Here is a 21299-nt window from a genome sequence, read left to right on the forward strand (position 1 = left end):
TATGATGCCCATAAAGTGCCTATACTGTATGTCAGCAGTTTCACCCTGTGCACCACATTGGGTATATGGTTTGGGGTTTTTCAAACAGGGAAACTGTTATTCAACATAGGCCCCCATTCAAAAAGATCAATATTTTTCCAGTAGGTCTTGATGAGAGGGCGGAGTGCAGTGCAAGGAGCCTGATTCCGGCCCCTTCGTGTGCGCCTCTGGAGTGAAATATGTGTCATAAGGAATGCCACCGCTCATAATGATTGTGATGATTGGGGCTCACCACACTCCCTTCCTGCCCCAGCTCTGCCAACATTCTCAGAATTGGGTGTAAATGGCGTGAGAGCCACAAAATCTTTTCATAACATTGCGTTGCACAAAAAATTAGCAATAAAGCGGTGATAAATCTTGGGGCTATAGTGTTCAGCTTATGTCTACAAATCTAGTTATTGAACCTTACCAGCGATCAGCCAAGGTCAAGGGTGGACATATTATTGGTGCAGCTGCACAGGGCCCAAAGGATATAGGAGCCCACTACCTCCTCCAGGGCAGTGAGCAACATCTGTCATAGACAGAACTATTGGACTGCAAAGGGTCCATATACTGTTCTTCCACGTGGGCCATTTATTATTATTTTGTATCCGCCACTGGTCAGAGGGAATATAATCACTACACACAGAGAAGGATCACCAGCTTGGACAGAGTTAATTAATAATAATAATCTTTATTTTTATATAGCGCTACCATATTCCGCAGCACTTTACAGGTTGCACACATTATCATCACTGTCCCCGATGGGGCTCACAATCTAAATTCCCTATCTGTATGTCTTTGGAATGTGGGAGGAAACCGGAGTACGCGAAGGAAACCCACGCAAACACAGAAAGAAGATACAAACTCTTTGCAGATGTTGTCCTTAGTGGGGTTTGAACTCAGGACTCCAGCGCTGCAAGGCTGCTGTGCTAACCACTGCGCCACCGTGCTGCCCAATTACTAAAAACACTGCCAGCAATTTGGAAGCTTAGAAACTGTTAGCAGCGGGTTAATCAGCGTGATGTCCACAATGAGCAACAGAGAATGTTCATTTATTAAGAATTAAGAATATCCAGCTTAAAACATGAGAACAGGATCAATCTGGTTTCTGAGAGAGAGCGAGAGATCTGCTATGAGTCCTTCTGCTTCAGCTCCACACAAGAAATGTGCTCACAGGGAAGGGGAGGAGGAACATCCTGTCTGTAAATGAGGACTTTTTTTTTTTTTTTAACTTTGTTGACATGTGAACAATATGCATGCAGATATATAAATCACATCATATTAAACAAACAATAGTTGTTGCAATACATACAGATCAATATGCATTAGGCCAACACCCCCACTCAACAACTACTTATTCTGTCAGTCCCATAGTGGTTCTCAATTCTTGGAACCTAGGTCGTGGCAATGGCTTGGTCAAAATATCAGCTAACATTTTATCAGTTTCACAATAAACAAATTGAATTACGTCACGATCTATTAAATCACGTAGATAATGACATCTGACGTCGATGTGCTTAGTTCTAGCACTGATCTTTTCACTGCATGCAAGTTTAATGCATCCTTGGTTGTCCTCATATATCACCGTTGGCTGAGTTAACGGTTTACCAAGATCGTCCATCAGTTGTCTTAGCCAAATGATCTCATGACTTGCATAGGCTGCGGATACATACTCAGCTTCTGTAGATGACAAAGCAACAGACACTTGTTTTCTACTAGACCAGGAGATTGAACTTTCTCCAAGTTTAAATACATATCCGCTTGTGGATTTACGATCTTGCGAATCACCAGCCCAATCTGAGTCAACATAGCCGGTGAGTTTTAGATTTCCTGCTGCAGATATTTTTAAATTTACACCTTGTGTCCCTTTTAAATATTGGAGAACTCTTTTAACGGCATTCCAGTCCTTTTGGCGCGGTTTCTCCACATATCTGCACAATATTCCAACTGCTGTTGTAATATCCGGTCGAGTCGTAGTTGATATATATAGAAGTGCCCCCACTGCCTGTCGATATTTCTCATTGTTAGGCAACAGGTCATCTTCTTCCAGTTTCAGGTAGGATGATTCCATTGGCGTTGATACACCTTTGGCTTCCGTCATTCCGAACTGTTCCAAAATTGAATTAATCTTTGCACTTTGATTTAAAAGAAAACTTCCAACTTCCTCTCTCTGGATGTGGATTCCTAGATAATATGTCAGATTTCCTAGGTCTTTCGTTTCAAAATGCTTGTTCAAAATTTTAGTAATTTTCCCAATTTCAACTTTTTCTTGATGAATTACAATTACATCGTCCACATATAAGAGAATATACATCCATTTTCCATCTGTATATCTCGTGTACAGGCATGGATCCGCTTGACCTCTTTTAAATCCTTCTTCTAACAAGACTTTGTTCATTTTAGAGTTCCATGCTCTCGCCGATTGCTTAAGACCATAAAGAGATTTTTGTAGTTTGCAAACAAGATTCTGTCAACCTTCCTTTACATAACCTTCAGGTTGAGTCATGTATAAGTCCTCCTCAATGTCACCATTTAAAAATGCAGTTTTGATATCCAAATGTCTGACAAACATCCTTTGTACTGCAGCTACCGCCAACAATGCTCTAAATGTTGTCTGCTTAGCGACCAGGGAAAAAGTAGCATAGTTACATTTGTCCATCCAGTTCAGCCTATATTCCATCATAATAAATCCCCAGATCTACGTCCTTCTACAGAACCTAATAATTGTATGATACAATATTGTTCTGCTCCAGGAAGACATCCAGGCCTCTCTTGAACCCCTCGACTGAGTTCGCCATCACCACCTCCTCAGGCAAGCAATTCCAGATTCTCACTGCCCTAACAGTAAAGAATCCTCTTCTATGTTGGTGGAAAAACCTTCTCTCCTCCAGACGCAAAGAATGCCCCCTTGTGACCGTCACCTTCCTTGGTATAAACAGATCCTCAGCGAGATATTTGTATTGTCCCCTTATATACTTATACATGGTTATTAGATCGCCCCTCAGTCGTCTTTTTTCTAGACTAAATAATCCTAATTTCGCTAATCTATCTGGGTATTGTAGTTCTCCCATCCCCTTTATTAATTTTGTTGCCCTCCTTTGTACTCTCTCTAGTTCCATTATATCCTTCCTGAGCACCGGTGCCCAAAACTGGACACAGTACTCCATGTGCGGTCTAACTAGGGATTTGTACAGAGGCAGTATAATGCTCTCATCGTGTGTATCCAGACCTCTTTTAATGCACCCCATGATCCTGTTTGCCTTGGCAGCTGCTGCCTGGCACTGGCTGCTCCAGGTAAGTTTATCATTAACTAGGATCCCCAAGTCCTTCTCCCTGTCAGATTTACCCAGTGGTTTCCCATTCAGTGTGTAATGGTGATATTGATTCCTTCTTCCCATGTGTATAACCTTACATTTATCATTGTTAAACCTCATCTGCCACCTTTCAGCCCAAGTTTCCAACTTATCCAGATCCATCTGTAGCAGAATACTATCTTCTCTTGTATTAACTGCTTTACATAGTTTTGTATCATCTGCAAATATCGATATTTTACTGTGTAAACCTTCTACCAGATCATTAATGCATCATAGTCTTCGCCATATTTTTGAGAATATCCTTTTGCGACCCACCTCGCTTTAAATCTGTGGACTTTACCTTCAGAATCATATTGGGTTTTAAATACCCATTTACACTTAATTGCCTTTTTATCCTGTGGTAACTCAGTGAGTTTCCAAGTTTGAAGTTGATGAAGCGAGGTCATTTCTTCATTCGCGGCATTGATCCACTTTGTTCTTTCATGGGCGGGTAGTTTCTGCATTTCATCCCATGACTGTGGTTCTGACTCAGGCAGTGTCTTCACAATGTAGGATAAACGTTTAGCTGGTATTCCTTTGCTTGATCTTGACGACCGTCTAATTTCAGGTTCACTTAGGCCTTTTGTTGTTCCTTCAGTGGTTGAAGAGTCCAGCCAGACTTCTACATTCTTTCCTTCGTTGTCTTGTAATTGTGATTGAGATTGTTGTTGTTGCTTCATCTGGACTACTGGCATAATGTCATAAAACTTGGGTGACACGAAGTTTTCATCAAACACTACATCTTTACTTATTGTGACCTTGTTTGTCTCTGGGTGTAAAATTCTATAACCTTTCTGGGTTTCGCTGTAGCCTACCAGGATGCCTTCCTTGGCATGAGATTCCCACTTACCGTATATACTCGAGTATAAGCCGACCCGAGTATAAGCCGACCCCCCTAATTTTGCAACAAAAAACTGGGAAAACTTATTGACTCGAGTATAAGCCTAGGGTGGAAATGTAGCATTTACCGGTGAATTTCAAAAATAAAAATAGATCATTATTTCCCCATAGCTGTGCCATATAGTGCTCTGCACCGTTCATATTGCCCCATAGATGCTGCACAGATGCCCCATATAGTGCTGTGTGCCGTTCATACTGCCCCCATAGATGCTGCACAGATGCCCCATATAGTGCTGTGTGCCATTCATACTGCCCCCATATAGTGCTGTGTGCCGTTCATACTGCCCCCATAGATGCTGCACAGATGCCTCATATAGTGCTGTGTGCCGTTCATACTGCCCCCATATAGTGCTGTGTGCCGTTCATACTGCCCCCATATAGTGCTGTGTGCCGTTCATACTGCCCCCATATAGTGCTGTGTGCCGTTCACACTGCCCCCATAGTGCTGTGTGCCGTTCATACTGCCCCCATATAGTGCTGTGTGCCGTTCATACTGCCCCCATATAGTGCTGTGTGCCGTTCATACTGCCCCCATATAGTGCTGTGTGCCGTTCATACTGCCCCCATATAGTGCTGTGTGCCGTTCATACTGCCCCCATATAGTGCTGTGTGCCGTTCATACTGCCCCCATATAGTGCTGTGTGCCGTTCATACTGCCCCCATATAGTGCTGTGTGCCGTTCATACTGCCCCCATATAGTGCTGTGTGCCGTTCATACTGCCCCCATATAGTGCTGTGTGCCGTTCATACTGCCCCCATATAGTGCTGTGTGCCGTTCATACTGCCCCCATATAGTGCTGTGTGCCGTTCATACTGCCCCCATAGATGCTGCACATAAATCTGTGCTGCCGCTGCTGCTGCTGCAATAAAAAAAAAAAAACACATACTCACCTCCCTTGATTGCAGCGTCCGGTCCCGGCGCCTCCATCTTCCCGGCGTCTCTGCTCTGACTGATCAGGCAGAGGGCGCCGCGCACACTATATGCGTCATCGCGCCCTCTGCCTGCACAGTCAGAGCGCAGACGCCGGGAAGATGGAGGCGCCGGGAAGATGGAGCGACGCCCGGCGGCTGGAACGCGGACAGGTGAATATAACATACTTACCTAGTCCCAGCGATCCTCGCGCTGTCCCTGCCTTCCTCCCCGTCTTCTGTGCTGCAGCATCTTCCTGTCAGCGGTCACCGGCACCGCTGATTAGAGAAATGAATAGGCGGCTCCGCCCCTATGGGAGGTGGAGCCGCTTATTCATATCTCTAATGAGCGGTCCCACGTGACCGCTGAAGAGGGGAAGACGCTGCAGCACAGAAGACGGGGAGGAAGGTAGGGACAGCGCGAGGATCGCTGGGACTAGGTAAGTATACCTCAGCGCCCTCTCCCCCTCACCCGCCGACCCCACCACTACCGTGACTCGAGTATAAGCCGAGGGGGGCACTTTCAGCCCAAAAATTTGGGCTGAAAATCTCGGCTTATACTCGAGTATATACGGTAGTTCGTTTTTCTTTGGGAACATGTGCAAATGCTTTACTTCCGAAAATCCTTATGTGTTGTAGTTTTGGTTTTGTACCATTCCATTGCTCAAATGGAGTTTTCTCTGTCGCTTTACTTGGTAGTCTGTTCTGAAGATAACAAGCCGTCATAATAGCTTCGCCCCAATATACTGTAGGCAAATTTGCATCAAATAACATACTCCTTGCGCTTTCACAGAGTGTCCGGTTCCTTCTTTCTGCTACACCATTTTGCTCGGGGTTGTATGGTACAGTAGTTTGAAATATGATTCCATTTTTCTTTAAAATGCTCTGTGTTTCATTACTTGTATACTCAGTTCCATTATCTGCACGTAAAGTTTTTGGCATTCTTCCAAACTTGTTGTGTACTTCAGCTAGATATATTCCAAGTTTCTCTGGAACTTCATTTTTGCTGTGAAGTAAATAGACAACTGTATATCTTGAATTGTCATCAATAAATGTAAGAAAATATCTCTTCTTTCCAGGGGTCTGAGTACGCATTGGACCACAGATATTCGTGTGTACTAAATCTAGTGGTTGTTCTGTTCTTGTAGTACTTTTCTTAGGAAAGGCCTTTCTGGACATTCCCTTTGATACAGCTGGAACACCTCATTGTCTGATTACATGAATCAATTGTAATAGTAATATTATCAGCTAATTGTTCTTGAAATAACTTTCTTCTTGCTTCTAGGTCTCTATGCGCAAGCCGCCTGTGCCATACATGAATACAGTTCTTGTGCAGTTCTTGCTTAGCTGTGCATACACACTCTTTACATTTCAACTGATACAGTTCATCTCTGATTTTTCCTTTTGCTAATGTGTGACCCTCCTTTGAGATGATGCAGCTATCTTCCTTAAATGTAACTTCATTACCTTGTTTTGTGAGCTTTTTCACAGATAATAGATTACTTTCAAGACTAGGCACATATAGTACATCCAGTGGCGTAACTACAAAGTTAGGGGCCCCGGTGCGAACTTCCAAATGGGGCCTCCCCCCTGCAGCCCTGCCATACAACTCAACGTAACCCCCATAGAATAATGGCCACACATGATGCTCAATACTGTATAACGGCCACCACACATGATGCTGCATACTGTATAATGGCCACACATGATGCTGCATACTGTATAATGGCCACACATGATGCTCCATAGTGTATAATGGCCACACATGATGCTCCATAGTGTATAATGGCCACACATTGCTCCATACTGTATAATGGCCAGACAGTGCTCCATACTGTATAATGACCACCCACACATAGTGCTCCATAGTGTATAACGGCCACACAGTTCTCCATACTGTATAATGATCCCACATAATGCTCAATACTGTATAATGACCACAAATGATGCTCCATACTGTATAACGGCCACACATGATGCTCAATACTGTATAATGACCCCCCTCCTGTATGCATGGCTCATCTCCCTCCTATCCCATATACATAGCTCATATTACCCCTCCTGCATGCATGACTCATATCTCCCCATGTATGCATGGCTCATATTCCCCCCCTTATGCATGGCTCATATTCCGCCCCTGTATGCATGGCTTATATTCCCCCCTGTATGCATGGCTCATATTCCCCCCCCTGTATGCATGGCTTATATTCCCCCCTGCATGGCTTATATTCCTCCCTGCATGGCTCACATTCCCCCCTGCATGGCTCATATTCCCCCCTGCATGGCTCATATTCCCCCCTGAATGGCTCATATTCCCCCCTGCATGGCTCATATTCCCCCCTGCATGGCTCATATCCCCCCCTGCATGGCTTATATTCCCCCCTGCATGGCTCATATCCCCCCCTGCATGGCTTATATTCCCCCCTGCATGGCTTATATTCCCCCCTGTATGCAGGCTTATCTCTCCGCTCCTGCTCGGCGCGCCGGCTTATGTCCTCCTTCATCCCCCGTCCCCCCGGCCCTCATACTCACCTGTCTTCCCACTGCACGGCCGTGCCGACATCCCTCGCGCTCTGTCCCGACTCCAGGCGGCGGCGCCGGCGCAGCACCTTCTTCCTGCTTGAGCGGTCATGTGACACCGTTCATTAAGATCATGAATATGCGCATATTCATGATCTTAATGAGCGGTGTCACGTGACCGCTCAAGCAGGAACGAGCTGCAGTGCAGACGCCGAGACCATCGCTGGAGCAGGGTGAGTATTCAAGGCAGCGGCAGCGGCGGCGGCGGGTGGGGCCCTGGAGCGGGGGGAGGCACTGCCAGTCCGAGCCTGCCTGCCGGGCCCGGGCCCCTGACCTGCCGGGCCCGGTCGCACTGGCGACCGCTGCGACCGCGGTAGTTACGCCACTGAGTACATCCTTTGCATGGATCCTTCTACTTTGTGTTGCAGAGATGTTACAATCAATATAACCGTCTCCTATGCCTTCTGAGTTCATGCACTGACCGTTTGCCATTATCACTTTCTCTGACTTATTTTGGTTAAGCTTAGTAAAGAAGTCTCTGTCATTGGTCATGTGACTGGTTGCACCAGAATCTATACACCACGCATGCTTTGATTTAAATGCATTGACTGATGTGAATGCAGCTTCAGTATTTGCCGAATCATTGTTTCCAGATACAGCACTCTTAACTCTCTGTTGGCTGTTTTGCTTTTTCAACTGACTCATTTTAGCTTTCCAGACTCTGCATTCAGCTTTTAAATGACCTGGATTCTTGCACACAAAACATTCACGTGTCTCTTTAGGGTGGTTTTTGCTGGTGGGTACATCATGTGTTTGTAAAGCAGTTTCCTTGTTACATATCTTGCTGCTCACATTTTCTGTCTTTCTCTTATATTCATCTACAAGCTTTCCTCTGACGTATTCCAATGTCAGCTCATCATCTGGGCGTGCATCTAGTGCAGTTACCAGAGCGTCATAGCATTCTGGGAGACCACTAAGTAATAGTGCTGCTACATGGAAGTCCTTCATATCTTCCCCAATGCCCCACAGGCACTCTACGCACACGCCCGAACAGCCCTGCACACACCCGAACAGTCCCGCACACACCCTGACAGCCCCGCACAGCCCACACACACATACACGTACACAGTCACCACCCACACACTTCCCTCCTCCCGCACTGCAGCGTTTCTCGGACCCACATCCGCAGCAAAACTGCAGATCTTTTTTACATCTGCGGTTTTGCTGCGGATGTGCCCGACTCAATGCAAGTCTAAGGGTGCAGAAACGCTGCAGTTCCGCACAAAAGAAGTGACATGCTGCGGAGATCAAAAGCTGTGTTGCGGTGCGGCTTTTTCCGCAGCATGTGCACAAGTCTGCGGCTCCCATTGACTTACATTAGTTGTGCACTACACTGCGAATTTGATGCAATTCCGTGAGGCAAAAATCACTGCAGATCTGCAATCAAATCCGCAACGTGTGCACACAGCCTTAGCATAGAGAACCTAGAAAAAAAGGCAAGCAAAAAACAAGTGTGGGATTGCACTTTTTTTGCAATTTCATCGCACTTTGAATTTTTTCACATTTTCGGTTACACCACATGGTAAAACCAATGATGTCGTTCAAAAGTGGAACTTGTCCCGCAAAAGATAAGCCCTCACCTGGCCATATTGACGGAAAAATGATGGCTCTGGAAAGAAGGGGAGCGATAAACGAAAAAAAGAAAAAAGCTCCAGGGGTGAAGGGGTTTAGAAACATGGATATGGACATACCTATGGAAATAGATATAGATATATAGGTATATCTCTGTATCTATCTATCTATCCATCCTATATCTATCTATCTATTATCTATCCTATCTATCTGTCTATCTATATATCTATCTGTGTGTAATGGAGTGTGGTTTGAACTTGGACAAATGTAAAAGAGAAGGTTGGACAGAAATGACATCACAAATCTTTTTGAAGATAGAGGAGGGAGAGGAGGGGGGGGTTGGGTGTGTTTTGGAGTGGGTGTGCTAGGTTTGGCTGAGAGGCCAGTGCAATGCATCATGGAACTTGTAGTATTAGAGCACAATAAGTCAGGCGAAAGGAAGTTGTCGATTAACCCCACTTAAACACTTTTATTTTATTAGGATATTTAAAGTTTTGCAGCAATTTTTCATTTTTTCATTAAAGTTCACAAAATCTATTTTTTTACAGTCCTATTCAGCTTTGAAGTGATTTTCAGTGGTTTATATATTAGAAAAGTGCCACCATTTTAACCCCTTACCGGCATCGGACGTACTATACCGTCCGATGCCGGCTCCCCTGCTTTGATGCAGGGCTCCGCGGTGAGCCCGCACCAAAGCCGGGACATGTCAGCTGTTTTGAACAGCTGACATGTGCCCGTAATAGGCGCGGGCAGAATCGCGATCTGCCCGCACCTATTAACTAGTTAAATGCCGCTGTCAAACGCAGACAGCGGCATTTAACTACCGCTTCCGGCCGGGCGGCCGGAAATGACGTCATCGCCGACCCCCGTCACATGATCGGGGGTCGGCGATGCTTGTGAATGGTAACCATAGAGGTCCTTGAGACCTCTATGGTTACTGATTGCCCGTCGCTGTGAGCGCCACCCTGTGGTCGGCGCTCACAGCACACGTGCAATTCTGCTACATAGCAGCGATCAGCAGATCGCTGCTATGTAGCAGAGCCGATCGGGTTGTGCCTGCTTCTAGCCTCTCATGGAGGCTATTGAAGCATGGCAAAAGTTAAAAAAAAAAGTTTAAAAAAATGTGAAAAAAATAAAAAAAACATAAAAGTTTAAATCAACCCCCCTTTCGCCCCAATCAAAATAAATCAATAAAAAAAAATCAAATCTACGCATATTTGGTATCGCCGCGCTCAGAATCGCCCGATCTATCAAATAAAAAAAAGTATTAACCTGATCGCTAAACAGCGTAGCGGGAAAAAAACTCGAAACGCCAGAATTACGTTTTTTTGGTCGCCGCGACATTGCATTAAAATGCAATAACTGACGATCAAAAGAACGTATATGCACCGAAATGCTATCATTAAAAACGTCATCTCGGCATGCAAAAAATAAGCCCTCAACCGACCCCAGATGATGAAAAATGGAGACGCTACGAGTATCGGAAAATGGCGCAATTTTTTTTTTTTTTTTTTAGCAAGTTTGGAATTTTTTTTCACCACTTAGATAAAAAATAACCTAGTCATGTTTGGTGTCTATGAACTCGTAATGACCTGGAGAATCATAATGGCAGGTCATTTTTAGCATTTAGTGAACCTAGCAAAAAAGCCAAACAAAAAAACAATGTGGGATTGCACTTTTTTTGCAATTTCACCGCACTTGGAATTTTTTTCCCGTTTTCTAGTACACGACATGCTAAAACCAATGATGTCGTTCAAAAGTACAACTCGTCCCGCAAAAAATAAGCCCTCACATGGCCAAATTGACGGAAAAATAAAAAAGTTATGGCTCTGGGAAGGAGGGGAGCGAAAAACGAACACGGAAAAACGAAAAATCCCCCGGTCATGAAGGGGTTAAAATCGGAACCTCTTGAAGTATTCCTGCATTTAGGAAGTTTATCAACTCTCCAGTTGCTTCACAAGAATAAATGCATTTTGGAATTGAAAAAATAAAAAAAAATATATTCTTTCAACTAAAATAATGCTTCAGCCTCAAATTTTTCATTTAGTAAACAGAAAAGGGAAAATACACCCAGAAACTTCCTAAGCAATTTATACTGAATGTGGGGACACCCTCTATGCCATTGGAGCCTATTGCTTCGGCACACGGCATGGCATGGAAGGGAAAGAGCCTTATTTAACTTTTAGGGTGCAATTTTGATTGGAATGTGTTTTGGGTGCCTTATAGCATTTGCAGTGCTTCCAAAGTTCCAAAACAGAAGAATACCTCATCAAGTGATCTCATTTTGGAAGCCACACCACTTAAGGATTTTCTCTAGTGGTGTAGTGACCTTTTTTGGACCCACAGACCCTTCACAAAAGTTTGCAACATTGGGATGTAAAAATAAAAAATGTATGTTTTTTTCCATGTACATGTTGTTTTAGTCCACAATGTTTCCTTTTCACAAGAGTAGCAGAAGAAAAAGGATGCCACAACTTGTAAAATGATTTTGTCAAAAGTGGAAATACCTAAAATATGGTCGAACCTATTGTTTGAGCACATGGCAGAGCTGTAAAAGGAAGAAACGCTTTTTTGTTTTGAAGAGTAAATTTAGCAGTAATTGTTTTGGGGACACTACTTGCAAAGCTCTCGAGGTGCTAGAGCAACAGAAAACTCGCAAAATGAGCCCATTTCTGAAACTAGAGTCTCAAGGAATTTATCTAAAAGTATAATGAGCATTTTACCCCAAGGGTATTTAACTGATTTCATTGGGTTCTGTGAAAATGAAAAACTACATTTGTTACAATATTAAGTAGACTTAGATAAAAATGTTTCCTCTTTATAGTAGCTAATGAGACACAAAAATACCCCATGATTTATTACAGTATGTCTCCCAAGCACCTCAATATCCTACATATGACCATACCCCACTGTTTAGCCACAAGACAAGACTCAGAAGAGAAAGATTGACAATTGCTTTTGGAAGTGCAGAGCTTCCTGGAATCATTTGTGGGCACATTTGCAGAACCCCTAAGGTACCAAAACAGTGAAAATATTGGAAATTCCAAAAAATAACCCGATTATGCAATTTACACTCAGAGAATCCACCTACATGTGTTAAAATTAGTATATATATGTCCAAAAATGAAATAGGTACAACCACAACTAATCATTTAGTGGTTTAAGCTTCAATACTTAGAGATGTAAACCGCACTGTAAAGAATGATATCTCTGCTAACAAAATATGAGTACACCATAGTGCGACAATTAAGGTGCAGTCTGATTAAATACCTAATAGGCCAATCAATCTATGCATAGAAATCTACAGTATAAGAGTCACTTGAGCGGTGCCATGGCCGGCAGCACACACTGAAGGAAATACTTCCGGTGGCTCGTACGTGTTCCTTTGGTAAGGATCCTGGATGAAGAGTCGTTGCATGACGTCACGTAGCTGGTGCTAGTATGGATCATGGAGTGGCCTAATATTCCTTTCAACACAATTCAGAAATGGCGGCTTATTTCTTCAGGGATGGTCCAGAACTGTAAGTTGACCCTTACATAGCCCAGTCTGTTTGCAGTGTATAGATACATTCAAAAGCATGTTTAAAAACCAAGTTATTTTTGCTGAAATGTAAATGCTACGGCCCAGGTGCTGTGTTATGATCAGACCATGTCACTGCATGGTCAGACACAGCCATTACACAGCAGGGGCACATTTATAAGATTATCACAGAACAGGAACAGTTTATTTAAACACATCCAATTGTAAAACGTATTATTATTCCATGATCTATTAATTAAAATTAACTGTTGTTTGTGGGAAAGCCCCTTTACTGACAGGTGAGATTTCAATATCCTTAGTGAATCCCAATACCATTATCTATAGAGTATAGTTTCACTAAGTCCAAGTACTGTCAGTTTCTGTGCTAACCTTTTATGTGGAACAGTATCAATTGCTTTAGGAAAACCATAATAGATTTCAAATGGTTTGCACCTATCCATTCATGCATTCCACCTTTTTATCTATCTTTCTAAAACCAATAGCGCTTTATTCCATTTAGTAGAGAAATAATAGTTAAAGGAAGGTCTGAAATTTTTAGCAATACAGTTTCACTGTTCCTTTAACCCTTTCCCTGCCATATATAATTTGTTTGGGCAAGGAAGTTATGGTACAAACCAATCAGCAAGCCGATGTAAATATTGAGGGGATTGTAACAATAACACAAGTGTTGGCAGCTTCTTCAAACAGTTGATCAGTAGTGCTAATAGTGGCAAACCACGTGGACACTATGGGACTTGTGATTTGGGGGGCCTGGTGCCAGCGCTAGGTTCGCACCCCACCTGGTATCGCACTTTCAACTGTATCAGAAACCTAGATACCGATTATGAATTGGCCATTATACTGTTTGGACGGCTATGTGTGTGAATCATAGAATCATAGAATGGTAGAGTTGGAAGGAACCTCCTGGGTCATCTGGTCCAACCCCCCGCACAAAGCAAGATTCACTAAATCATCCCAGACAGATGTCTGTCCAGCCTATGCTTGAAGACTTTCATGGAAGGAAAACTCACCACCTCTCGTGGCAGCCTGTTCCACTCATTGATCACCCTAACAGTCAAAAAGTTTTTTTCTAATATCTAATCTGTGTCTCCTCCTATTCAGTTTTATCCCATTGCTTCTAGTCTTTCCTTTTGCAAATGAGAATAATGATGATCCTTCTACAATGTGACAGCCCTTGAGATATTTGTGGACAGCTATTAACCCCTTCCCGACCCATGACGCCACGTAGGCGTCATGAAAGTCTGTGCCAATCCGACCCATGACGCCTATGTGGCATCATGGAAAGATCGCGTCCCTGCAGATTGGGTGAAAGGGTTAACTCCCATTTCACCCGATCTGCAGGGACAGGGGGAGTGGTAGTTTAGCCCAGGGGCTACGATCGCTCTGATTGGCTGTTGAAAGTGAAACTGCCAATCAGAGCGATTTGTAATATTTCACCTATTATAACTGGTGAAATATTACAATCCAGCCATGGCCGATGCTGCAATATCATCGGCCATGGCTGGAAACACTAATGTGCCCCCACCCCACCGATTGCCCCCCCAGCCCTCCGATCTGTCCGGTACACTGCTCCGGCTCCCCTCCGTCCTGTGCTCCGCTCCCCCCGTGCTCTTGTCCGCTCCCCCCGTGCTCCAATCACCCTCCCCGTGCTCCAATCACCCCCCTGCACTCCGATCCACCCCCCCGTGCTCCGTTCCACCCCCCCGTGCTCTGTTCCACCCCCCCCTGTGCTCCGTTCCACCCCCCCGTGCTCCGTTCCACCCCTCCCACGCTCCGATCCACCCCCCCATGTTCCGATTCCCCCCCGTGCTCCCCCCCCACCCCATCATACTTACCGATCCTGCCGGGGTCCGTCCGTCTTCTCCCTGGGCGCCGCCATCTTCCAAAATGGCGGGCGCATGCGCAGTGCGCCCGCCGAATCTGCCGGCCGGCAGATTCGTTCTGAAGTGCATTTTGATCACTGAGATAGATTATATCTCAGTGATCAAAATAAAAAAATAATAAATGACCCTTTGTCACCCCCATAGGTAGGGACAATAAAAAAATAAAGAATTTTTTTTCCCACTAATGTTAGAATAGGGTTAGGGTTAGGGGTAGGGTTAGGGTTAGGGGTAGGGTTAGGGTTAGGGGTAGGGTTAGGGGTAGGATTAGGGTTAGGGTTAGGGGTAGGGTTAGGGCTAGGGTTAGGGGTAGGGTTAGGGCTAGGGTTAGGGGTAGGGTTAGGGCTAGGGCTAGGGTTAGGGCTAGGGTTTCGGTATGTGCACACGTATTCTGGTCCTCTGCGGATTTTTCCGCTGCCGATTTGATAAATCCGCAGTGCTTAAACCGCTGCGGATTTATGGCGGATTTACCGCGTTTTTTCTGCGCATTTCACTGCGGTTTTACAACTGCGATTTTCTATTTGAGCAGTTGTAAAACCGCTGCGGAATCCGCACAAAGAAGTGACATGCTGCGGAATGTTAACCGCTGCGTTTCCGTGCAGTTTTTCTGCAGCATGTGTACAGCGATTTTTGTTTCCCATAGGTTTACATTGAACTTTAAACTTATGGGAAACTGCTGCGGATCCGCAGCGTTTTCCGCAGCGTGTGCACATACCTTTAGAATTAGGCTATGTGCACACGGTGCAGATTTGGCTGCGGATCCACAGCGGATTGGCCGCTGCGGATTCGCAGCAGTGTTCCATCAGGTTTACAGTACCATGGAAAACCAAATCCGCTGTGCCCATGGTGCGGAAAATACCGCGCGGAAACGCTGCGTTGTATTTTCCGCAGCATGTCAATTCTTTGTGCGGATTCCGCAGCATTTTACACCTGTTCCTCAATAGGAATCTGCAGGTGAAATCCGCACAAAAAACATTGGAAATCCGCGGAAAATCCGCAGGTAAAACGCAGTGCCTTTTACCCGCGGATTTTTCAAAAATGATGCTGAAAAATCTCACACGAATCCGCAACGTGGGCACATAGCCTTAGGGTTAGGGTTGGAATTAGGGTTGTAGTTAGGGGTGTGATTAGGGTTATGGCTACAGTTGGGGTTAGAGTTAGGGGTGTGTTGGAATTAGTGTTGGAGGTAGAATTGAGGGGTTACCACTGTTTAGGCACATCAGGGGTCTCCAAACGCAACATGGCGCCACCATTGATTCCAGCCAATCTCGTATTCAAAAAGTCAAATGGTGCTCCCTCAATTCCGAGCCCCGACGTGTGCCCAAACAGTGGTTTACCCCCACATATGGGGTACCAGCATACTCAGGATAAACTGCGCAACAATTACTGGGGTCCAATTTCTCCTGTTACCCTTGTGAAAATAAAAAAATGCTTGCTAAAACATCATTTTTGAGGAAAGAAAAATGATGTTTTATTTTCACGGCTCTGCGTTGTAAACGTCTGTGAAGCACTTGGGGGTTCAAAGTGCTCACCACATATCTAGATAAGTTCCTTGGGGGTCTAGTTTCTAAAATGGGGTCACTTGTGGGGGGTTTCTACTGTTTAGGCACACCAGGGGCTCTGCAAACGCAACGTGACGCCCGCAGACCATTCCATCAAAGTCTGCATTTCAAAAGTCGACGTGTGCCCAAACAGTGGTTTACCTCCACACATGGGGTATCAGCGTACTCAGGAGAAACTGGACAACAACTTTTGGGGTCCAATTTCTCCTGTAACCCTTGGGAAAATAAAAAATTCTGGGCTAAAAAATTATTTTTGAGGAAAGAAAACGTATTTATTATTTTCACGGTTCTGCATTATAAACTTCTATGAAGCACTTGGGGGTTCAAAGTGCTCACCACACATCTAGATAAGTTCCTTTCGGGGTCTAGTTTCCAAAATGGGGTCACTTGTGGGGGGTTTCTACTGTTTAGCCACATCAGGGGCTCTGCAAACGCAACGTGACGCCCGCAGAGCATTCCATCAAAGTCTGCATTTCAAAACGTCACTACTTCAATTCCGAGCCCCGGCATGTGCCCAAACAGTAGTTTACCCCCACATATGGGGTATCACCGTACTCAGGAGAAACTGGACAACAAATATTAGGGTCAAATTTCTCCTGTTACCCTTGGGAAAATTAAAAAATTCTGGACTAAATAATTATTTTTGAGGAAAGAAAACGTATTTATTATTTTCACGGCTCTGCATTATAAACTTCTGTGAAGCACTTGGGGGTTCAAAGTGCTCACTACACATCTAGATAAGTTCCTTTCGGGGTCTAGTTTCCAAAATGGGGTCACTTGTGGGGGGTTTCTACTGTTTAGGCACATCAGGGGCTCTGCAAACGCAACGTGACGCCCACAGAGCATTCCATCAAAGTCTGCATTTCAAAACGTCACTACTTAACTTCCGAGCCCTGGCATGTGCCCAAACAGTGGTTTACCCCCACATATGGGGTATCAGCGTACTCAGGAGAAACTGGACAACAACTTTTGGGGTCAAATTTCTCCTGTTACCCTTGGGAAAATAAAAAATTGCAGGCTAAAATATCATTTTTGAGAAAATAATTTTTTTATTTTATTTTCATGGCTCTGCGTTATAAACTTCTGTGAAGCACTTGGGGGTTCAAAGTCCTCACCACACATCTAGATTAGTTCCTTTGGGGGTCTAGTTTCCAAAATGGGGTCAGTTCTGGGGGATCTCCAATGTTTAGGCACACAGGGGCTCTCCAAACGTGACATGGTGTCCGCTAATGAATGGAGCTAATTTTCCATTTAAAAAGCCAAATGGCGTGCCTTCCCTTCCGAGCCCTGCCGTGCGCCCAAACAGTGGTTTACCCCCACATATGGGGTATCAGCGTACTCAGGACAAACTGGAAAACAACATTTGGGGTCCAATTTCTCCTATTACCCTTAGCAAAATAGGAAATTCCAGGATAAAAAATCATTTTTGAGGAAAGAAAAATTATTTTTTATTTTCATGGTTCTGCGTTATAAACTTCTGTGAAGCACCTGGGGGTTTAAAGTGCTCAATATGCATCTAGATAAGTTCCTTGGGGGGTGTAGTTTCCAAAATGGGGTCACTTGTGGGGAAGCTCCAATGTTTAGGCACACAGGGGCTCTCCAAACGCGACATGGTGTCCGCTAACAATTGGAGCTAATTTTCCATTCAAAAAGTCAAATGGCGCGCCTTCCCTTCTGAGCCCTGCCGAGTGCCCAAACAGTGGTTTACCCCCACATATGAGGTATCGTCGTACTCGGGAGAAATTGCCCAACAAATTTTATGATCCATTTTATCCTATTGCCTATGTGAAAATGAAAAAATTGAGGCGAAAAAAATTTTTTTGTGAAAAAAAAGTACTTTTTTATTTTTACAGATCAATTTGTGAAGCATCTGAGGGTTTAAAGTGCTCCCTAGGCATCTAGATAAGTTTCTTGGGGGGTCTAGTTTCCAAAATGGGGTCACTTGTGGGGGAGCGCCAATGTTTAGGCACACAGGGTCTCTCCAAACGCGACATGGTGTCCGCTAACGATGGAGATAATTTTTCATTCAAAAAGTCAAATGGCGCTCCTTCCCTTCCGAGCCTTACCATGTGCCCAAACAGTGGTTTACCCCCACATGTGAGGTATCGGTGTACTCAGGAGAAATTGCCCAACAAATTTTAGGATCCATTTTATCCTGTTGCCCATGTGAAAATGAAAAAATTGAGGCTAAAAGAATTTTTTTGTGAAAAAAAAGTACTTTTTCATTGTTACGGATCAATTTGTGAAGCACCTGGGGGTTCAAAGTGCTCACTATGCACCTAGATAAGTTCCTTGGGGCGTCTAGTTTCCAAAATGGGGTCACTTGTGAGGGAGCTCCAATTTTTAGGCACACGGGGGCTCTCTAAACGTGACATGGTGTCCGCTAAAGAGTGGAGCCAATTTTTCATTCAAAAAGTCAAATGGAGCTCCTTCCCTTCCAAGCCCTGCCGTGCGCCCAAACAGTGGTTTACCCCCACATATGAGGTATCAGCGTACTCAGGACAAATTGGAGAACAATTTTGTGGTTCAGTTTCTCCTTTTACCATTGGGAAAATAAAAAATTGTTGCTAAAAGATAATTTTTGTGACTAAAAAGTTAAATGTTCATTTTTTCCTTCCATGTTGCTTCTGCAGCTGTGAAGTACCTGAAGGGTTAATAAACTTCTTGAATGTGGTTTTGAGTACCTTGAGGGGTGCATTTTTTAGAATGGTGTCACTTTTGGGTATTTTCAGCCATATAGACCCCTCAAACCGACTTCAAATGTGAGGTGGTCCCTAAAAAAAAATGGTTTTGTAAATTTCGTTGTAAAAATGAGAAATCGCTGGTCAAATTTTAACCCTTATAACTTCCTAGCAAAAAAAATTTTGTTTCCAAAATTGTGCTGATGTAAAGTATACATGTGGGAAATGTTATTTATTAACTATTTTGTGTCACATAACTCTCTGGTTTAACAGAATAAAAATTCAAAATGTGAAAATTGCGAAATTTTCAAAATTTTCGCCAAATTTCCGTTTTTATCACAAATAAACGCAGAATTTATTGACCTAAATTTACCACTAACATGAAGCCCAATATGTCACGAAAAAACAATCTCAGAACCGCTAGGATCCGTTGAAGCGTTCCTGGGTTATTACCTCATAAAGGGACACTGGTCAGAATTGCAAAAAACGGCAAGGTCTTTAAGGTCAAAATAGGCTGGGTCATGAAGGGGTTAAGCCTCCTCTGTCTTTTTTTTTGCAACATAAACATTCCCATACCCTGTAACCACTCCTCATAGTACATGGTTTGCAGACCAGTCACCATTCTGGTCGCTCTTCTCTGAACTTGCTCGAGTTTGTTGATGTCTTTTTTAAAATGTGGTGCCCAAAATTGGACACAGTATTCCAGATGAGGTCTGACCAAAGAGAAGTAGAGGGCAATAATGACTTTACGTGATCTAGACTGTATGCTTCTGTTAATACATCCCAGAATTGCATTTTTTTGCTGCTGCATCACACTGTTGACTCATGTTCAGTTTATGATCTATTAGTATACCCAAGTATTTTTCCCATGTGCTGTTGCTTAGCCCTATTCCTCCCATTCTGTATATGCTTTTTTCATTTTTATTGCCCAGATGTAGTACTTTGCATCTTTCCATTAAAAACCATTCTGTTAGTTGCTGCCCACTGCTCCAGTTTATTTCTATCTTTTTGAATCCTCTCTCTTGTCTCTAGTATTAGCTATCCCTCCTAGCTTTGTGTCATCAGCAAATTTATCAGTGTACCCTCAATTCCTTCATCTAAATCATTGATGAAGATGTTGAACAATACAGGGCCCGGGACAGAACCCTGCGGTACCCCATTTGAGACATTCTTCCAACTGGATGTGCAGCCATTTACAACCACTCTTTGGGTCCAATCACTAAGCCAGTTATGGCTAACAATTGCCTTGTCCATTACATACTTAGTCATTTTTTCTATAAGGGTGGTGTGCAATACTTTGTCAAACGCTTTGCTGAAGTCAAGATATACTATATCTACAGCATTTCCCTGATCCACCCAGTTAGTGATTCTGTCATAGAAGGAAATTAAATTAGTCTGATATGACTTATTAGTTACAAACCCATGCTGACTCTGGTTAATCACTTCATTCTTATACAGGTACTTACATACATGTTGTTTAAAATTTGTTCAAAGATCTTTCCTGTTATAAAAGTCAGACTCACCGGCCTATAGTTCCCTGGGTTAACTGGGCCATTATACTGTTTGGAGGATTAGTGAGGTAAATTGTACTGTGTGCGGGTCGTTATGCAATGTGGAGGTTTGTGTTAGGGCCATAAAAGTCTTGTGCAGGGGCCATCATACTGTGCAAAAAGGTGTAAGAGCCATTATACTATATGGAGGGCAATTATATTGTTTGGAGAGCTGTGTCAAGGCCATTATACTGTGTTGGGGACACTGTGTGGGTATCATACTTCGAAGGGTGGGGGTAATGTAGAGTCATCAAGCTATGCATTTGAAGGGTGCTGTGTAGGAATTTACTGTGGAGGTACCATACTGTGTTTGGGGGACACTTTGTTGGCATCATTCTTCATGGAGGCCATGAAAAGGGTACTGTATCATAATGCATGGGAACAATAAGGGGCTTCCGTACCTGGAAAATCACTTTGCAAGGAGAGCAAAGTTATGAGTTGTGCTCTTACTTTTTTTTGCGGGGAGGGGTGGGGAGAGTGATATTTCTGCTATGAGGCCCCATGATGTCTAAGTTGGCTCCTGGATCTAATGTTGATGGCCTATCCAATGGATGTTAAACGATTTGATAACTCCTTTAATATTACATAGGATTTTACTGGCCAGAATAGAGGACACAAGAAGTCTCAGTCAAAACAGATATAGTACAGGAATAGGTGAGATACGTCTATGTAGTTATTGTGAAGCAAATCTTAGAGCTGCCTCCATCATTATGTACAGAAAGAGAAAAATATCAGTCAGAACAGAAAAAT

General features: G+C 43.8%; 1 protein-coding gene across 3 annotated transcripts in view; it reads right to left on the reverse strand.

Annotated features, from left to right (window-relative positions):
- The window catches only part of LOC138669991 (immunoglobulin lambda-1 light chain-like), a 773781-nt gene that overhangs the window by 751745 nt on the left and 737 nt on the right, over positions 1-21299 (reverse strand). The window lies entirely within an intron of this gene.

The sequence above is a fragment of the Ranitomeya imitator genome, chromosome 1, assembly GCF_032444005.1.
Source record: "Ranitomeya imitator isolate aRanImi1 chromosome 1, aRanImi1.pri, whole genome shotgun sequence".
Taxonomy (NCBI): Eukaryota; Metazoa; Chordata; class Amphibia; order Anura; family Dendrobatidae; genus Ranitomeya; species Ranitomeya imitator.